Below are 5,823 nucleotides of genomic sequence, written 5' to 3'. Positions count from 1 at the left end.
CATTACTAATATATTTTGTTATTTAGGTTTAACATTACACCTACTAATTAATGATTCATAAGATTCTGTAAATAATTGTAACGTAATTAATTAACAAAGCCCCAAAATTAGCTTAGTTGTAAACAGAGGATTTTCCCTTGATTTCATCGGAGAATTTGCAAATTAAAACAACAGCCATTGATCTCATCTCCGTTCAATGGCTTCTCTCGCCTTCAATTCCGTCGCCACCACCAAATCCGGCGTCCGCCACCAACTGGCGCATCTCCGTCTTCTCTCTTATCCTTCAGTTTCCTTGAAATGCCGATGGTCATAGTCCTTTGCTCGTGCCTTTTCAGGTATATCACTTTACAATCCTTTCCTTTTATCATCCGCTGCTAAACTTGTAACTGTTTTCTGTGTGTGCTGGGGGATAACGAGGTAGTTATATGATCAGGTGTAAGAGCTCAGGTGGAGAGTACTGAGCAAGCTGGAGTTGATGTGGAAGCTCCTGTTGTGGTTATTACAGGAGCTTCTAGAGGAATTGGGAGGGCTGTTGCTTTAGCTTTGGGAAAAGCTGGTTGCAAGGTCATCCATTCAGATACTTTGTCTTTATTTAGTTAAAATAGCCTTATGGTTTGGATCATTGTTATCGATTAGATAATTGTTGACTGTTTGGCCTTCAATTCGTGAGTAAATTTGTCGATTTTGATAGATTAGGACTTTTTACTACCAAAATGAAAAGGAAACTTATATTGCCTGGATGATAAGCTTTCTTTGATACGTCATGGTTTACTGGGAAACCCTGTGATTTTCTTGTTCAACAGCATCAATTTTTATAAATAGAAATAATAAAGAGCAGTTTCATTTTTAAGATGCAGTGGTGGTTGCTTAAGTTGTATTTTTTGGGCAATAGCTCAAAAAGGAAGTATTTGAAGTATCTATATTTGTTTTTGTTCCCCCAAATTCGCTTTTTGGCAGTGATATGAAGTAATCTGGGGTTCAACTTGGATAATTTCATGGTTATTGTTAACCCTTTGCTTGAATGTCCTTTTTCTGGTCTATTTTTTCCACTGCTTTCACCTTTCAGTGAGACATTTTAACCCAGGGCCCAGCCAAGTTCATCATTTCGTCTCATTATTCGTCTTTGAAGGTGGTATAGGATGCTCTGAGTTCCAATATCCTTAGAAACCTTGAATAATGCTTTAGGCCTGAGCTGTATGTTATGTTATATGTTCTCTTTAAAGAATATGCTTTAAATCAAAATTTATGTTACATCATATGTATACCTGAGAAATCTCTCACATACTCTTTCAACCCACTTGATATTTGTTGTTAGGTCCTAGTGAATTATGCGAGATCTTCAAAGGAGGCAGAAGAAGTTTCCAAAGAGGTGTGTTTCTTTTCTCAGTCGAAATCTGGTGTGATTTTGTTATCTTACTAAATTCCTCCAATTCCATGTGATATATTTCCTTTTTGTGGTTGAAAGTTGAGACCATGGAACTGTATTTCTGACTTAAGAATGATGTTCGAAAGAGTATTCTAGCACTTCTTTCACCATTCCTAGTGCTGAATGGTTCATATTGACGGTGGATTTTTTTTCTTTTAGGGAGAAAACGAGTTGAGAGACCACATTAAACAAATGTCATCTGCTAGCAAAAATCAATTTTATAAGTTGGATCTCTACCACGCCCCAAAACGGGATGAGACGTGACCCGCACCTGATACATGCAATTGGACTGAGCAAACTTTTTTTTTTATAACCATGGTGTGCAGCCCAGCTTGCACGCAACTCGACTAATTCCTTGGGATACTTGTCACCTTCCACCAGCAATAGGTACTAAGTAACTTTGTCCATCAAGGTACCTGTTGTTGGTGGGAGGTATCTTGTAGAATTAGTCGAGGTGCATGCAAGCTGCTCCAGACACCACGGTTATAAAAAAGAAAAGTAGAGAATGTGTGGAATCCTAGCTCACACATGGACCGCCATACTTACCCAATACATGGCCCTAACATCATGAACACAATGCTGCCTGAGTATTGGAATACTCAGTATACATCATAGCCACGAAACTCATGGTGAGGCAAGAGTTATGCATAATAAAATATTGAGTGCAAGAAAAAGATAAATCAATTATGCAATTTAATTTATCAAAACATAAATGTATACATTTGAATCCACTCAAGCATTTAAAGTAGTCATAAATCTTTCATGGCAAGATTAGAATTGATCAATTTTAGCAACAATACACATTCTTCCACATGTGTTACAATGTTACGATAATATAGCACAATCTTCCCATGTATGTTCCACTAGAATTATTACGATCATTAAAGTGTGACAAGCATTGTGTTAATTTGTAGTCTCAATGTCCATAACGTAGGAGTCTCATAACTATCGTGATGTAATGCATCGAGATACCATCCTCGAAGTGTGACGTACCCTCCCCGCCAGATAGACTAGATGAAATCAATGATGTAATGCATCGGAATATCATCGTAGAAGTCTGATGTACTCTCCTCGCTCGATAGGCTATATGTAATGCATCAAGGATCCAAGAAGTTCGATCTACTCTCCTGACCTGATAGGCTAAGTTGCTCGTACTCGGGTGCGGATATCCGATGTGGATGCGAATCCGACCCTCGGATTCGGCAAAATCTAAATTTTAAGATTCGGGGGTATGGATCCAGATATGGATACATGTGTTGGGATTCGGCTAAAAATCCAAAATTATAAAATAGAGTTGTAAAGATATACTAAATTATGATAGATTTTCTACATTTTCTCTCCCAAGACTACCAACTTCTTCTTTCAAGCTCTTTGGTTCTTCCCCTAAAAAAAGAAAAAGAAAGCCAATCAAGATCTTCCACCAACTCTCCTTACAGACCATTGCTACTGTCTACCAAAAGTCGGAACACAACCGCTTGAATTCTTAGCTTCTTTTTGTTTGGCTTGAAACATGACACAACGAATATTGACCAAGAGGAAAAGCTAAAAAAGAGATAAAAGGACTATAATATTAAAGGTATGTCATTGCTCATGTCTTTTGTTAAGAAGTCCCACATCGGTAGAGGGATGGGAATAAATGAGCAATTCACTATATATAAATATGAGAGTACAAAATATAGAGAGAAACAACCTCAACCAATTTACTTGGAATACATGAGAGGTTCACACAAGTAGTAACATATCACTTGTGACCCACAAATTCTCCCCCTAACCTAAACTCTCAAAGCCCCTAGGACTACATTGTGAATGTTGATTAAGTTAGAAGGAACAAGCCTCTATTTATAGAGTCCTAAACCTTTTCCTACAAGAAAAGGACTACCCACTCCTAAACCTTTTCCTAAAAGGAAAACCTATTTATGGTAAGAAACTTTGGGCAAATAAAACCCAACAACTTTCCCCCTTGGCCTGAATTTCTGACAAAATAAATTTGTCCACCTTCTTCACTTAATCTTTAACAGCTTGCATCTCCTCTCCATAATCTCCTCTGCAGAATCTATGTGTCTACACAGAGAACCTCTCTGAAATAATTTCTCCAACAAAAATCTTCATTACTGTCAAAAAGGTGCGGCTAGAACTACACCCGCTAAGATGAACACCCAATTTTTAACTTGGTTCATTAATCGATTATCGAACCATTGAACCTGACTCCATCATTGAATCTGGCTCTGATACCACTTGTTAAATTAGGTCTTAGGCCTAACTCACACCCCAAAAGCTAGCTCAAAGGGAGGAGGATTGCCCAAGCCTTATAAGGAGCCCACCCATCTCATTAACCACCAATGTGAGACGTTTGTCATTCTTTAACATCTTTAAATCTATTTTATCTTTTATCAAAATTTCAAATTTCCCCCAAATTCGTCCATGAACTCTGGTCAAAGTATCCAATGTGGGTTGACAGAATCCCACACGTATCCGGCACCTGCACCAGTCTTGAGTTGACACAGGTGCGGCAGCAAAAATGAAGAGTCCGCGCAACTTTGCTGATAAGCATAAATACATTGTCATTTTTTCAAAATCATGGCTTGTAACTGAAACTCATTTTCTGTAATGCATTAAGATCCAAGAAGTTACTCTCCCGGCGAGATAGGTAATGCATAATTGTGATTATATATTCCATTTTATGTCATGACATTTTAGCCTAATATCCTTTCTTAATTAAGTAGCAATTTTCATATATTCAATGAATATCAAGAAAAAGGAGTACAATGCTATAATCGGAAATATGCCAAGAATCATATCAATACAAACACGTCATGAACAACATTGTAGATAGTATGATGTGCCACACAATACTGTAAAGATTGTATAAGAGCCATAGACACTTTTATATAATTCAAGACTTAACCATGTAGGTGCATTTATCAATACTAAGGCCTAAGTCCCAAAAATTCAAGGAAAAAAAATATTCTTCCATTGGAGATTGATTCTTGTGTTTTAACTCTAATCTATTTCTTAAATGTCTTATGGAGTGTAGTCGCTTTATTTTGAACTCAAAGCGACACAATCCATATCCACCCATTATTCATCATCTCTTCTCCGAAAATGATAATTTTCATGATCCATTTCTAGGGTTCCTTCAATAACTCATTCCAGTTACAAATAGTACTCAAATCATCCTCTTAACCCAATACTTATACCCAATAGCTATACTCTGAGGAAGGAAAGAGAATACTTCAGTAACACCATAAAGTTGGAATGTATTTGGGATCTAGTTTTCAAAGCATTTCTGGTAGGTGACTTAGAAATAGTAACATTAGCAGTGTATGGCTGCAGGAGTGCAGCTGTATAACACATAAAAAATTATGGTTAATCTTTTCAAATGCTTACTGTTATTTATTATTCTACTTTTGATAACTGAAATATCATTATGTAATTTTCCTAGATGGTAATTTATTAAAAAAAAGAAAAAGTAACAACTGTTTGTGTAGACTGCACTTGGTCTCCTACCAACTCTTAGGGGTCGTTTGGTGTGAAGGATAACACCAAATAGTCCTGAGATTTAATTATAGTGTCACTTAATTTGTTGTTTGGTTGGCAAGTCTAGGATAACTTATCCCGGGATATATAATTAGTACTGGGATAAGTTATCCCTCCCCTTGGGTGACAAAATAAGTAAATGACAAAAATATCTCTTTAAACCCTATTTATACATCACTTTTCACATTCATGAAGGGTATTTTTGTAAACAAATAAATTCTTCTTAAAATTTATTATTTTGAATACAACAAACCAAACCCTCAATAAAAAATAATATTAGCATAACTAATCCCATCATAACTTGAATTCAAACCAAACGATTCCTTAAACTCTTCTCCATGTCTTGAAGCATCCACTTGACCTGTTCTTTCCATATAGTTCAAAAAAGGCGTCTCGCTTGCTATAATCTCTAGCATTCTCTTTGAGAGTGCCTAATAAATGTCAAATAAGGAGGATACCATTTCCCAAGGCTGTGAAGTTGCTCTAAAATGTAACAGCAATTAATCGTCATCTTTCCCTCTCAACTTTGATTCTCTGAGAAAGGAGTTCTGTTTAATAGTGGTCTTCAATTCTCCATCTTAGAGTACAACTTATGGTAGCACTGGGTTATGTCTTCTCTAATCCCCTCTTCGCTGGAAGTTCATGGCCATCATTGATTCTTTCTTATACGATTGTATCCCCTGTAAACATTGGCCATTGTTATCTCCTTTTTTGCCAGGTGCTTGTGATCTTTATCTCAGAATCACTTCTTGTGCTACAAGTAACTTTCCCAGCTGACCTTTCAATTCTTCTCTTTGAATTTTATCAGCTTTTGATATTGTTTAATTAATATCTTTTCTACCCCCCCCCCCCCCACCCAA

General features: G+C 36.7%; 1 pseudogene; it reads left to right on the top strand.

The window, feature by feature from the left end:
- The window catches only part of LOC102590785 (3-oxoacyl-[acyl-carrier-protein] reductase 4-like), a 10,704-nt pseudogene continuing 4,881 nt past the window's right edge, over window positions 1-5,823 (top strand).

Source organism: Solanum tuberosum, unplaced genomic scaffold, assembly GCF_000226075.1.
Source record: "Solanum tuberosum cultivar DM 1-3 516 R44 unplaced genomic scaffold, SolTub_3.0 scf00127, whole genome shotgun sequence".
NCBI classification, from domain to species: domain Eukaryota; kingdom Viridiplantae; phylum Streptophyta; class Magnoliopsida; order Solanales; family Solanaceae; genus Solanum; species Solanum tuberosum.
Note: the sequence above shows the minus strand (reverse complement) of the source record. Positions and strands in the feature narration are given on the sequence as shown.